Source organism: Helianthus annuus, chromosome 8 (genome assembly GCF_002127325.2).
Source record: "Helianthus annuus cultivar XRQ/B chromosome 8, HanXRQr2.0-SUNRISE, whole genome shotgun sequence".
Lineage (NCBI taxonomy): Eukaryota > Viridiplantae > Streptophyta > Magnoliopsida > Asterales > Asteraceae > Helianthus > Helianthus annuus.
This window is the reverse complement of record NC_035440.2, coordinates 43,031,498-43,046,558: the sequence shown is the minus strand read 5'-3', so window position 1 is coordinate 43,046,558 and position 15,061 is coordinate 43,031,498.

The window sequence follows — 15,061 nt, the reverse complement described above, 5'->3', positions numbered from 1 at the left end:
AGTTTAAAGTTTTAAGTTCAAACAGTCATAAGTAGCGGAAGCATAAGTAAGGTAGTTTAAAACAAAGTTCATGATTCAAATTAAGGTAACACCCAACACAAGGGTGAACAGACACTACACATTCCCAGGCTGCAAGCTCCTTCGTCACTGGTTACCTGCAAAGCATGCAGTAAGGGGTCAACAATAATGCTGAGTGAGTTCACTAGTTGTCCAGTTTTAATTACCAAAAACTTTGTTTCACCGGTTAATTTATCCGTTTATACATGCCCTGGGGAGCTACCCCAAAAGTTAGCGACTAAACTGTTTTTCCAATACCGAACACTAGGTAACCGTTGCGTATCCGCAGGATGCCCCGATGTCAATGTTCTATCATCATTGACGGATTTCTGAGTTCATTAGTTCACGCCCGTCCCAAACCAGGGCACGGTGTGAGGCTGGTAAACACCTAAATAGCGCTATCAACTAATAACCCGTTCGCCTAACCCGGCGACTAATCGGTATTTGTAGTAGGGACTTGAGTGATAGAGTTTCGTTTAGTGCCGTTAGTTGCAATCCGTATAAACAGTAATTAACCAAAAGGTTTCCCAATACCCGGGAAGGAAAAGTAAGTTTTGTTCCCATAACTAGGGAAGGTATGTAAATGGTATCCCCTTTTTACCAGGGGATAGGGTTGTTAGTCTCGTGTCCCAAACCACCGGGACGCATGCTTTTAAGTTGTGAACTCACCTTGGGTTGCTCGGTAGGTTTAGGTTACTTGTCAATCACGTTGGTCACCACGTCCTAACATGGTTACCGGTATAGGTCAGGTTCGGTATACAAGCATTCACGTAAGAACATATACAGGCACGTAACTAACACGTATCAAGCATATAAGTAAACAGTGGGTTACTGGGCCGGCCTAAGTAATTAAGCAGTCAACAGCAACACATAATCCAGTCAACAGATAGTCCAAGTTAAACACATATGGGCCCAGTAACCAAAATGAACAGCCCACTCGCAACCAGCTGGTCTCGAGTCGCAACCAGGTGGTTTCGGCTTGTCACGCTGTGGTTGCGAGTCGTAACCGTGGTCTCGAGTCATCATGCTGTGGTTGCGAGTCGCAACCGACGTAGTCTCGAGTCGCAATCACGTGGTTTCGACTTGTCATGCTTTGGTTGCGAGTCGCAACGGTGTGGTTTCGAGTCGGAATGCCGTCGTTGCGAGTCGTAATCTGTCACTTTCATATACACGTGATGATGCAGATATGACAGACCAAATTGTACCAAGAATTCAGGCCCATTTTAGGAAACAACCAATAATATTTCACTAACACTTTTCCTAATCTGAATACTAGTAAAGATAGATCAAACTTTGCCATTTTTAAAACCTTCAAACCCTATTCAAACAAGTTCTTCATATGTTCATAGTTTTCTAGGGTTTTCATGCCAACATAAACACATATTTATGAACCGAAAATCACATATTTTGACAAGATCATGATGCTAAACAAGAAAACATACATTATATAGCCGAAAATCTTATGCTAAACATCATCATTCTTGCAAGAAACAAAGAAGCATAGTGTAGTTGGCTATGAACACTTGTAAACTACCAATATCATGTCATTTTAGTCATGTTAACACATATCCACAAACTTTACAAAACAACCTAGTAATCATGCATAAACTACTAACCAAACATTTCTTAGTTCATACAACATTCATACATCTTAACACAAAAGAAAACACTAACCGGTTATGAAAAGGGGGAGCCGAAAACAAAGAGAAGAGAATGAGAGAAGATGAAGTGTCCGAGTGATCCGAGCTTGACCGAGTCCTTGTCCGAGATCCTTGCTTGAACCGAAAAGAGAAGGAGAGAAGTGGTGTTTGGAGAGGGTTTCTAGTGAGAGAGTTTAAGGGGTGTGTTGGTGTGTAAAATGAAAGAAGTGGGGGAAAGGTGGGATATATATATACAAGGGGTGTTTCGGGTTGGGTTTGGGGTTTCGACCCAAACCGGTTACGGCCCAAAGGCCCACTCGCAACCGCCCGGTTGCGAGTCATGGTCTCGGGTCGTGGTTTCGGCTCTCGTATAAATATATACATAATACATACATATCACACATATCATGTAAAAGTCACGTTTCCATTTAATAATATTTATATACACACGAAATATTACAAGGTGATTGTTCGGAAAAAACCTCGAGTGTCACATTATCCCCAAGTTTTAAGAACTTTCGTCCCGAAAGTTGAAGCAGCCACTGCCAAGCTAGCGTGTTTTAACGGGGTGTCACATCATCCCCCCGTCAGTTTGGAATTTCGTCCCGAAATTCGGTTGTAGCTTCAGTGCTGGGGTTTTCGTTTGGGAATAACTGGGGATACTTGGACTTCATCTGGTCCTCCCGCTCCCAGGTAAACTCTGGGCCGCGCCGTGAGTTCCAACGAACTCGTACAAGGGGTATCTGGCTACGTTTGAGGGTTTTGATTTCTCGATCCGTGATCTCAATCGGTTCCTCAGTAAAGTGTAGCTGTTCATCTATAGTCAGTTCCTTAAAAGGAATTACAAGTGTTTCATCCGACAAACACTTCTTCAGGTTAGATACGTGAAAAACGTTGTGCACTGCACTCAGCTCTGCAGGCAGGTTTAATCTATAAGCAACCTTACCGATTTTCTCGGTAATTTCGAATGGTCCAACATACCGTGGATTCAGCTTGCCCCGTTTACCGAAACGAACCACACCCTTCCAGGGTGAGACTTTAAGTAGAACCCGGTCCCCGACCTGGAATTCTAGTGGTTTCCTACGCTTGTCAGCGTAGCTTTTCTGACGGTCACGAGCTGCCGCCATGCGTTGCCTGATCTGGGAAATCTTTTCCGTTGTATCTACCACTAGTTCCGGGCCTGTGAGTTGACTGTCACCTATTTCCGCCCAGCAAAGAGGTGATCGGCATTTACGACCGTACAATGCCTCAAAAGGTGCCGCCTGAATGCTAGTGTGGTAGCTGTTGTTGTAGGAGAATTCCACCAGCGGCAGATGCTTCTCCCAGTTCTTGCCAAAATCGATCACACATGCTCTAAGCATGTCTTCCAGGGTTTGGATGGTGCGTTCAGACTGCCCATCCGTTTGCGGGTGGTAAGCGGTGCTCATGTCCAAACGTGAGCCAAAGGATTTGTGCATAGCTTGCCACAACTCGGAAGTAAAACGAGCGTCTCGGTCGGAAATAATAGAAGTTGGCACCCCGTGCCTGGAGACTACTTCCTTTAAATAGATTTCTGCCAAGGTAGAAAACTTGTCCGTTTCCTTAATGGCCAAAAAGTGTGCAGACTTAGTCAATCGATCTACTATCACCCAAATAGTATCATTCCCGCGTTGGGATCTAGGTAGCCCTGTAACAAAATCCATGGAAATCTGCTCCCATTTCCACTTCGGGATTTCCGGTTGCTGTAGTAGGCCTGCTGGTTTCTGATACTCGATCTTGACTCTTGCGCAGGTCAAACATTTGCCAACATAGGCTGCTATGTGGGCTTTCATGCCAGGCCACCAGTAGGTGGTCCTTAAGTCGTGGTACATCTTATCTGAACCAGGATGTACTGAGTAACGGGACTTATGGGCTTCGTCCATCACAAGCTCTCGTAAATCCCCGTAAAGTGGGACCCAAATGCGTCCTGCCACATAGTAGGCGCCGTCTTCTTTCTGTTCTAGTTGTTGTCTTGATCCTCGCAGGAACTCGGCCCTGATGTTTTCCGGTTTCAGAGCTTCAACCTGAGCATTTCGAATCTGGGTAGGGAGACTAGACTGGATGGTAAGTTGTAATGCTCGCACGCGCTTTGGCACAGTGTCTTTTCGGCTGAGGGCGTCTGCCACAACATTGGCCTTGCCCGGATGGTACTTGATGGCGCATTCGTAATCATTCAGAAGTTCAACCCATCGACGTTGTCGCATGTTTAATTCCTTTTGCTTAAAGATATGCTCGAGACTCCTGTGATCGGTGTAAATGGTGCACTTGGTACCGTACAGGTAATGTCTCCATATCTTAAGCGCAAATATCACTGCTCCTAGCTCCAAGTCGTGTGTTGTGTAGTTCCTTTCATGTGTCTTGAGTTGTCGGGATGCATAGGCAATAACTTTCTCGCGTTGCATCAACACGCAACCGAGTCCATGAATAGACGCATCGCAGTACACCACAAAGTCGTCCGTCCCTTCAGGTAACGAGAGAATAGGAGCACTGCAGAGGTTATCTTTAAGCCTCTGAAAAGCAGATTCCTGTGCTTCATTCCACTTGTAGGTGACGCCTTTCTGAGTGAGTGTAGTGAGGGGTTGAGCGATCTTTGAGAATCCCTGAATAAATCTGCGGTAGTAACCTGCCAATCCCAAGAATTGGCGAACTTCGGTCGGAGTCTTAGGGGTAGGCCAATTCTTTATAGAGTCGATCTTAGCTGGGTCGACGTGGATTCCATCCTTGTTAACCACGTGCCCAAGGAAATGGACTTCTCGAAGCCAGAAGTCGCATTTCGAGAACTTGGCATACAGTTGCTCATTGCGAAGGAGTTCGAGGATAAGGCGTAGGTGCTGTTCATGCTCTTCCTGACTTTTCGAGTAGATCAGGATGTCGTCTATAAACACAATCACGAACTTGTCGAGGTAGGGTTTGCATACCCGGTTCATGAGGTCCATGAACACTGCAGGGGCGTTGGTCATTCCAAAGGGCATAACGAGGAATTCATAATGACCATAACGAGTTCTGAATGCGGTTTTGGAAATATCTTCATTACGGACCCTTAACTGATGGTAGCCTGATCGCAGGTCAATCTTGGAATAGTAGCTCGATCCTTGCAACTGATCGAATAGGTCGTCGATTCGAGGGAGAGGGTAACGATTCTTGATGGTAACCTTGTTCAGCTCACGATAGTCAATACACATTCGGAACGTGCCATCCTTCTTCTTAACAAAGAGTACCGGTGCTCCCCAGGGTGATGAACTAGGACGGATAAATCCTTTATCCAAAAGTTCCTGTAGTTGAGTAGAGAGTTCCTTCAATTCTGCGGGGGCTAGTCGATAAGGCGCACGAGCTATAGGCGCTGCTCCGGGAGCTAGTTCGATCTGGAATTCGACCTGACGATGGGGAGGGAGTCCAGGTAGTTCCTCAGGAAATACCTCGGGGTAGTCACGTACTACTGGAAAGTCTTCAATCCTCTTTTCCTTTTCCTGCGTGTTGGTAACAAGTGCTAAGATAGCGGTGTGCCCTTTTCGCAAACACTTCTGGGCCTTCAAGAAAGAAATAACGCCGGAGACTTCTCCGCTTTTGCCACCTTGTACAATGAGGGGTTTGCCAGAACGGCGAGGAATACGAACTGCTTTCTCTTGACAGAGGATCTCAGCGCGATGCTTGGATAACCAATCCATACCAATAACGACGTCGAAGCTCCCAAGAGTAACAGGGAAAAGATCGATACTAAATGTCTGACCAGACAACTCTAGTTTGCAGCCCTTGACAACATGTGAGGCCTCGATGTTTCTACCATTAGCTAACTCGACGAGGTGAGGAGAACTTAGTAACGAAAGCGGACGCTTAAGCTTCTTACTAATACGTAGGGATACATAACTAGCATCGGCACCGGAATCAAATAACACAGAAACATAACGATCATCGAGTAGGAACTTACCCGTCACAACATTGGGGTCATTCCTTGCTTCTCCAGCTCCAATCACAAAAGCTCTTCCTCTAGCACCATTCCCAGCATTGTTGTTCTGATTGTTGTTCCCAGCTCCCTGATTATTGTTGCGATTCTGGTTCAGCTCAGGACAATCCTTCTTAAAGTGCCCCTCAGCTCCACACTTAAAACATGCCCGGTTGTTTCCCTGCTGCTGTTGCTGTTGGGGTTGTTGCTGATTCTGTCTAGCTGGGAACTGACTTCTACAATCCTTGGCCTCATGCCCCATTTTGTTACATCGCTGACACTGGCCCTTCACACACTGCCCGCTGTGATGTCGATTGCACTTGTTGCACTTGGGGTGGTTTCCACGATAGCCACCCTGTTGTTGAGCGCCCTTGTTGTTTTCGGTTTTCCTTTGCTGTGCTGGGGCCTGAGTGGAGTTAGCATCCTTGCTTTGACTTCCTTCCCACTTACGCTTGTTGTCACTAGAAGTTCCGACAGTAGCACTGATCCTTTTGGGCAACCTGCCCTCCTCTACAGCCTGATCAGTGAGTTTGTGAGCAAGTCGAACAATCGGCTGAATGGTAGTGTGGTTGGCTGAAGTTACATGGCTTCTAATCTCTGGAGCCAAACCTTTGATATACAGTTCGATCCTTCGGTACATTGGTCGTGACATGTTTGGGCAAAGAGCAGCATAGTCGTTAGACAGCTTGGTGTAAGTTTCAATTTCCGACCCAACCATCTTGAGCTCATAGTACTCGTTTTCAAGCTTGTGGATGTCATCCCGGTGACAGTATTCATCCTTAATCATATCCTTGAAATCCTCCCATGCAGTTGCATTAGCAGTTTCCAACCCAAACATCTGAATCTGCGCCTTCCACCAAGAAAGCGCGCTTCCTTCAAGCGTAGCAGTAGCAAACTTCACCCAGTTTGCAGGGGGACACTCACAGACAGCAAAAACAGCTTCAATTTTCTCAATCCAATGCAGAAGACCTATGGCACCCTCAGTGCCGTTGAAAGGGAGAGGCTTGCAATCCATGAAAGTTTTGAAAGTACACACTGGTGGTTGCGCAGGTGCATGCTGACCTGTTCGTGAGAAGCGAAGCGTATAGGTTTAGAGGCGAAAAGTCGATGTGGCGGTAGGATCTATACATCCTAAAACAACGAGCTTACCTATAGGGTGAGCTGCGAAAGCTGCAGCCACGGTGTTGAGCAGGTTAGTGAACTGAGCCTGTGTCATGTTAATGTTTCCTCTTCCGCGTCCACTCATTGTCTTCATAACCAGAAAACACAGTATGAGTGTGATGTCGTAGTGTAGCGAGAATGAGATAGAAGAGAGAGGTGTATCTATCTAGTTTAGGCACACTAGTACGTATAGCATAACAGGAACATAAAGCAAACAAGTAAACACTGGTCCGAGCTATGAGGTCAAATGTGTTGAGCCTTGCACTTGGAGTGTAGTGTCGTCGCGAGTCACGGGTTATAGTCTGGTTTTCTCCAAAAAGATTTTCCCCTTTTTAAAACCAAGTTCACTATAACCAATGGCTCTGATACCAATCTGTCACACCCCCAAAATCCACCTGCGGATAACACCCGCTTCGGGGGCGTGACTGACCAGGATCCAGCCACCAATTATACCGAATACTTAAGTTGATAACAAAAGTAATACTTACTATTCAAAAGCTTAGCAAGTATTAAGTTCAGAGTTTAAAGTTTTAAGTTCAAACAGTCATAAGTAGCGGAAGCATAAGTAAGGTAGTTTAAAACAAAGTTCATGATTCAAATTAAGGTAACACCCAACACAAGGGTGAACAGACACTACACATTCCCAGGCTGCAAGCTCCTTCGTCACTGGTTACCTGCAAAGCATGCAGTAAGGGGTCAACAATAATGCTGAGTGAGTTCACTAGTTGTCCAGTTTTAATTACCAAAAACTTTGTTTCACCGGTTAATTTATCCGTTTATACATGCCCTGGGGAGCTACCCCAAAAGTTAGCGACTAAACTGTTTTTCCAATACCGAACACTAGGTAACCGTTGCGTATCCGCAGGATGCCCCGATGTCAATGTTCTATCATCATTGACGGATTTCTGAGTTCATTAGTTCACGCCCGTCCCAAACCAGGGCACGGTGTGAGGCTGGTAAACACCTAAATAGCGCTATCAACTAATAACCCGTTCGCCTAACCCGGCGACTAATCGGTATTTGTAGTAGGGACTTGAGTGATAGAGTTTCGTTTAGTGCCGTTAGTTGCAATCCGTATAAACAGTAATTAACCAAAAGGTTTCCCAATACCCGGGAAGGAAAAGTAAGTTTTGTTCCCATAACTAGGGAAGGTATGTAAATGGTATCCCCTTTTTACCAGGGGATAGGGTTGTTAGTCTCGTGTCCCAAACCACCGGGACGCATGCTTTTAAGTTGTGAACTCACCTTGGGTTGCTCGGTAGGTTTAGGTTACTTGTCAATCACGTTGGTCACCACGTCCTAACATGGTTACCGGTATAGGTCAGGTTCGGTATACAAGCATTCACGTAAGAACATATACAGGCACGTAACTAACACGTATCAAGCATATAAGTAAACAGTGGGTTACTGGGCCGACCTAAGTAATTAAGCAGTCAACAGCAACACATAATCCAGTCAACAGATAGTCCAAGTTAAACACATATGGGCCCAGTAACCAAAATGAACAGCCCACTCGCAACCAGCTGGTCTCGAGTCGCAACCAGGTGGTTTCGGCTTGTCACGCTGTGGTTGCGAGTCGTAACCGTGGTCTCGAGTCATCATGCTGTGGTTGCGAGTCGCAACCGACGTAGTCTCGAGTCGCAATCACGTGGTTTCGACTTGTCATGCTTTGGTTGCGAGTCGCAACGGTGTGGTTTCGAGTCGGAATGCCGTCGTTGCGAGTCGTAATCTGTCACTTTCATATACACGTGATGATGCAGATATGACAGACCAAATTGTACCAAGAATTCAGGCCCATTTTAGGAAACAACCAATAATATTTCACTAACACTTTTCCTAATCTGAATACTAGTAAAGATAGATCAAACTTTGCCATTTTTAAAACCTTCAAACCCTATTCAAACAAGTTCTTCATATGTTCATAGTTTTCTAGGGTTTTCATGCCAACATAAACACATATTTATGAACCGAAAATCACATATTTTGACAAGATCATGATGCTAAACAAGAAAACATACATTATATAGCCGAAAATCTTATGCTAAACATCATCATTCTTGCAAGAAACAAAGAAGCATAGTGTAGTTGGCTATGAACACTTGTAAACTACCAATATCATGTCATTTTAGTCATGTTAACACATATCCACAAACTTTACAAAACAACCTAGTAATCATGCATAAACTACTAACCAAACATTTCTTAGTTCATACAACATTCATACATCTTAACACAAAAGAAAACACTAACCGGTTATGAAAAGGGGGAGCCGAAAACAAAGAGAAGAGAATGAGAGAAGATGAAGTGTCCGAGTGATCCGAGCTTGACCGAGTCCTTGTCCGAGATCCTTGCTTGAACCGAAAAGAGAAGGAGAGAAGTGGTGTTTGGAGAGGGTTTCTAGTGAGAGAGTTTAAGGGGTGTGTTGGTGTGTAAAATGAAAGAAGTGGGGGAAAGGTGGGATATATATATACAAGGGGTGTTTCGGGTTGGGTTTGGGGTTTCGACCCAAACCGGTTACGGCCCAAAGGCCCACTCGCAACCGCCCGGTTGCGAGTCATGGTCTCGGGTCGTGGTTTCGGCTCTCGTATAAATATATACATAATACATACATATCACACATATCATGTAAAAGTCACGTTTCCATTTAATAATATTTATATACACACGAAATATTACAAGGTGATTGTTCGGAAAAAACCTCGAGTGTCACATAACACTATGTCATCTGCAAAAAGCATGCACCGTGGAACTCGCTCCTGGATGTACTTTGACAACTCATGTAGGACAACCGCAAAAAGAAATGGGCTTAACGCCGACCCTTGGTGGAGACCCACCTCCACTGAGAAGAAGTCGGTATCTCCTAAAGGAGCACGCACACTCGATTCAGTCCTATTATACCTGCCAGGGATCCCTCTACCCTCTGAACTATCCCAAATCAATCTACGGGGCACACTATCGTACGCCTTTTCAAGGTCAATAAAGACCATATGTAGATCCCACCCTTTCTCCCTATACTTTTCCATTAATCTTCTGATAATATGTATCGCTTCCATAGTTGATCGCCCTGGCATGAAACAAAACTGGTTTACCGTAACCTAAGTTTCTCTTCTGATTCTAGTCTCAATTACTCCCTCCGATAATTTCATAGTATGACATAACAACTTAATTCTTCTATAATTTCCACAACATTGGGCATCTCCTTTCTTCTTATATATGGGCACTACTACGCTACTCCTACACTGATCTGGCATTTTTCCATAATTGAAAACAGTGGCGGAACTAGCCCAAAATTTCAGAGGTATCCCATTTTTTTTTTTGATCAGAGGTATCCTTTATATAACGAAGACGGAGTTGAGAGGTATTTTTACACTATGGAGACGGAGTTGAGGGGTATTTTTACACTACTAAGACGAGGTTGAGCCGTAGCCCATGCTATCCCACCTAACACATTAGGTCCGCCCCTGATTGAAAATAAGATTGAACAGAGTGGTCAGCCATTGAACTCCTACATCTCCCAAACACTTCCAAACCTCAATCGGTATATTGTCCAGACCAACTGCCTTAGCCCTTCCCATCTTCCTAAGTGCAATCTTCACGCCCTGGGTGATATCCCGACAGTAGCAGTTATTCCTTTGTCGGCTCGGTGTAGTTGGGTTGTCGCTTTCTTGTTAGTAGACCCTCCTCTCTCTATTGAAAAGATTGTGAAGGTAAGCTTGCCATCTTAACTTTATGTCATGTTCCTTAATTAAAACACGTCCATCCTCCCCCTTTATGTATTTAACTACTCCTAAGTCATGCCTTCTGCGCTCCCTAGCCTTGGCAATCTTGAACATATCATGCTCCCTATCCTTAGTTTCTAAGCGTGCACACATTTTCTTATATGCTAAGTTCTTTGCCTCTGTCACCGCCTCCTTCGCTTACCTCCTAGCAGTTTTGTATCTCTCCCTCAATCTCAAATGCTCACCCTCGTTTGTGCACCTTAAAAGATCCCTAAGACATTCTTGATTATCCATTATTTTGATTTACACATCCTCATTTCACCACCAAGATTCTTTAGTCCCAGTTGTCCTTCCCGTTGTGACCCCTAAAGTCTCCTTCGCCACATGGGTAATCGTAGTTACCAAAGCCTCCCATATTTGGTTTGTGTCCCCGCCCAATGGAGTCGTTGTCATCGAGATGACCTTAACCCTAAACACTGTAATGTTGTCGCCCTTTAAATTTCCCCATTATATCCTAGATTGACCTTTTGCCTCCCCCTTAGTCATTTTTTTCTTTTAAGACTATATCTGCCACTAGCAGATGGTGTTGAGCCACTGCCGTCTCCCCTGGTATCACTATGCAGTCTCTCCACCAGCGGCGATCATGTCGCCTCATCAAAAGATAGTCTATTTGCGTGTTCCGACTCCCGCTAGTAAAAGTGATCAACTACGATTCCCTCTTCCTAAAAAACAAGTTTAAAATGCCTAAGTCATGGGCTACCAAAAATTCTAGAAGATCCCTACCAGGTTTATTCCTATCCCCAAAACCAAAACCAAAACCCCCATGAACTATCTGGAAACAATTGCTATTCTTTCCAATATGACCATTAAAGTCACCTCCTATAAAAATTCTCTCCTCCCTAGGTATGTCTCTCACTACTACATCTAGGCAATCCCAAAACTTTCTCTTTTCCTGCTCTCCAAGTTCTACTTGTGGTGCATAATCGCAAACCACTGCTATTACTTCCTTACCTAGCACTAACCTTAACACCATAATTCTATCGTTGTGTCTTTTCACCTCAATCACTTTCTTATGCAATTCTATAGCCACTAGAAACCCTACTCCATTTTTTACCTCATCAGACCCCGAATACAACAGCTTTTACCCATTTCACTCGTCCCTTTTATGCCCCTTCCACCTAGTCTCCTGAAGGCAAGCTATATGTACCCTACGTCTCTTAAGGGTATCTATCACCTCTAGCAATTTACTATTTAGAGTCCCCACATTCCAAGATTCCACACGCAAACTGTATCCCCTATCATTTTCCTTGCCTGCACCCCTCTTCCTTGAACACAATCTCAAGGAATAGTCATGACCACTACCGTCTATGGTTGCAACTAATTATCAGATAAGTAAAAAGAATGTTAAGATACTCTTTAATGAGCTAAACGACAAAAATGGTACCACAAATAAGAAACACACAGAGTAACAAGGCGTACACAGGCAACAAGAAGCACCAAATAACGAATAATATACCATATGAACCAAAATTCATATACTGCAAGTGATCAACAAGAATTGCGCGCTGAACAAAACACAAGCACACAATAAGTAACAAGTGTAGGCGAACAACAAAAGTGCACGATGAGCAAAACAAAAGCACACAATATGTAACAATATGCACCTAAAGGACTGTACAATAAATGTCACACCCCGATTTCCACGTGTCTCACCGGTGGGCCCGGTGGGGGATTACCGTGACGTAGTTGGCAACATTATAGTCAAACCACACAATATATATGAATGCACAGCGGAAGCATAAAGATAAATATAATTCAACGTTAAGTGTAATATCAATGTATCACCATTGTTGAAATAAAAATCCACAGGGGATCAATAAAAATAACAAAAATATTGTTCAACAGACTTCAGGCATCTTAAGCTTGCGTGACATCTAATGATGCTAAGGAGAAATCCCAGCCAATTACGCATAGTACCTGCATTTAGTCTTTTTGGGAAAATACGTCAGTTTACACTGGTAAATACATTCAACTGACACTTTTGTAAAAGTGTTTAATAAAATTGGTTTAAATGCTCAAGGCACAAACTCTTTATAACTTGGGATAATTTATAATTAAATCTTGTAAAGAATTACATGTTAATATGCGTTCGGTCGCCCGGGTCGTGCCGGGTTAAAGTTTAATAGACACACCACATAGCATAAAACCGTGGCGGGTAACCAACGGCTACACTTTTATAGTTATGGACATAACGCCGGGTGTACGCCTACACCGGGATGTCAAGGTCGTGGCCATTCGTAAATGCTGCCAAGGATATCCGGGACATGGTCATTAAGCCCCCAAAGGCGTAAAGCCAACAAAACAAGTTTTTAAACGGGTCACATCGATAATACCCAACTACTAATGAGTCGGGGTCAATTGCCCGACCAAGCGGTATTTTAAATACTGTAACCCAAGCCCCCGCATAACGGAAAATAAGTTAAAAGTATTTACCTTTGCAAGTATAATTCCTTAAATCGAAATAAATTGCAGATAGCTTTTACTGGTCCCCTAATCTGGAACGAAGGTTTAATTTAACCTATTAGAACCCTAACGGGTCTTTAATTTAGCCGTAGCTTAGACCGGTCAGTTTCAATGGATAGTTACGGTTTAATCGCGTGAAAGGCGAAAACCGTGAATGGAGTGTGATTTTGACCCAACAAGTTTGAAGACTTGTTTTATATGGGTATAATAATCATACTCTGGATTTTGGGGTCAAAACAATATGGTTTGACCTGTTTCGGCTAATTTATGTAAACTAGTTACATAAGCCGAACCGTGCGCGCAAAAGGCGCAACGGGTAACTGTAAGAGTCCTATACTGTTTTCCTAAGTCAACATGCTTTAAAGAGGTTGTGGTATCAGTAGGATACCTTCCATAATGCCCGTAACGAGTTTAAGATGATATTATGCCCCGTAGGGGTATTTCGGTCTTTTTAAAGATTATAAAAGGGGTTTCTGAGTTCTACAGGAAATCTGAGTTTCCTGAACAGTTTATAAAGTCTAAAATACTTTATTTATTATTTAAAATCAGTAGCAACTGGAATCGGGTCAAAAGACCTTGTAGAACTCAAGTTATGGCCGAAAAGGGTATATTCGGTATTTACCGAACCGTTGCCATAACCGCAGGTTATGAGCAGGTTAAAAATAATTAAAAATCTTTAAAAATCTCAAAATATTATTTTACATCAGTGAGTAAAAGGTTTGGTGTTGAAATCCGGGTTTAGATAGGCGTTATGCTAATTGCGCTATTTAATTACTAAAGTTCCGTAATTTGCGCTATTTAGCATAACTCCTATTCTGGACCTCGGATTGACGTGAAATTTTAGGGACATGCTTAGAAATCAGTAACTAAGGTTATGATTCTTTCACATGTCCGAAATTCTCGTTTTAATTTAAAAAGGGCGTTACGGTCAACTTTTAAGCATTTAACGGAAATGTGTAAAAGACTCGGACAAACAACGAACCGGTGACAGAGGGTTACACCATCATGTAACCTGGTCCTAAGAGAGTCCTAAGGTATATCTAAATCAAACTTTAACGGGTCAGAACTGAAGTCAATGCAAAAGTCAAACTTTTGCGACTTTCGGCTCCGAACCGGGTCTAAACAGAAAATGGTCGGATCAAACAAGCTTAGACTAGTTTATATACTTATTATCATGTTTTATGAGTGTTCAAACAGGTCACATATCATCTACATTACAGATTATGCAAGAAATCGCAAAATGACATTTCTGTTGACTTTTTCTAAGCGCGTTTGACTCGATATTTGGACTAGTTAGAGTGGGAATCAGAGGGTGCCCTTTTAGGGGTTTAATGCCCACATGATTACCATCATATAACTATCTTTGATTCGACAAACCACTGGACCATTCGTGATTTATCGGAAAGTCAATCGTTAATTACGACGGATTGACTTTTAGGCTAAAACTATGGAAAAACGAAACCACAAAGGGTTAGGCAACTTACAGAAGCTTGGTGCACGACTAAGAATGATAGAGGAATGCTTGAGAGCTCCAAGAATGATCAGAAGGCAGGTTTTGAGGTGTGATTCAATTGTGCACAATGCATTGGCTTTTATAGTGAGATATTGAGCTTAGGATCATCACAACTCACCCTACATTGAGTCATGGATGATCAGCAGGTGGCCCTTGGTGCTAGGGGGCAAGTAGAGGGCGCCCATGCTTCAATTAATGCTCACAAGTTCGTTCACAAGCTAAATCATTGAATCTGTCCAAAGTTTCTGCATCTGGGACTCGTACGCGGCCCGCATTAGGATCATGCAACATGGACGCGGGCCGCCTGGATCTTCATGTCAGGAAACGTATCTACAGGTGGCTCGCGGCCCGCATTAACTTGCTTATTTCACTCAGGCGGGCCGCCTGAGGCCTGATTTCCAAGATTTTCAAATCTTTTGTAATCATTAACCTGACCTTTCGGTTTCGAAGGGGTAACTTTGCGATTTGGCCCTCGATTCTTTACCGTTAA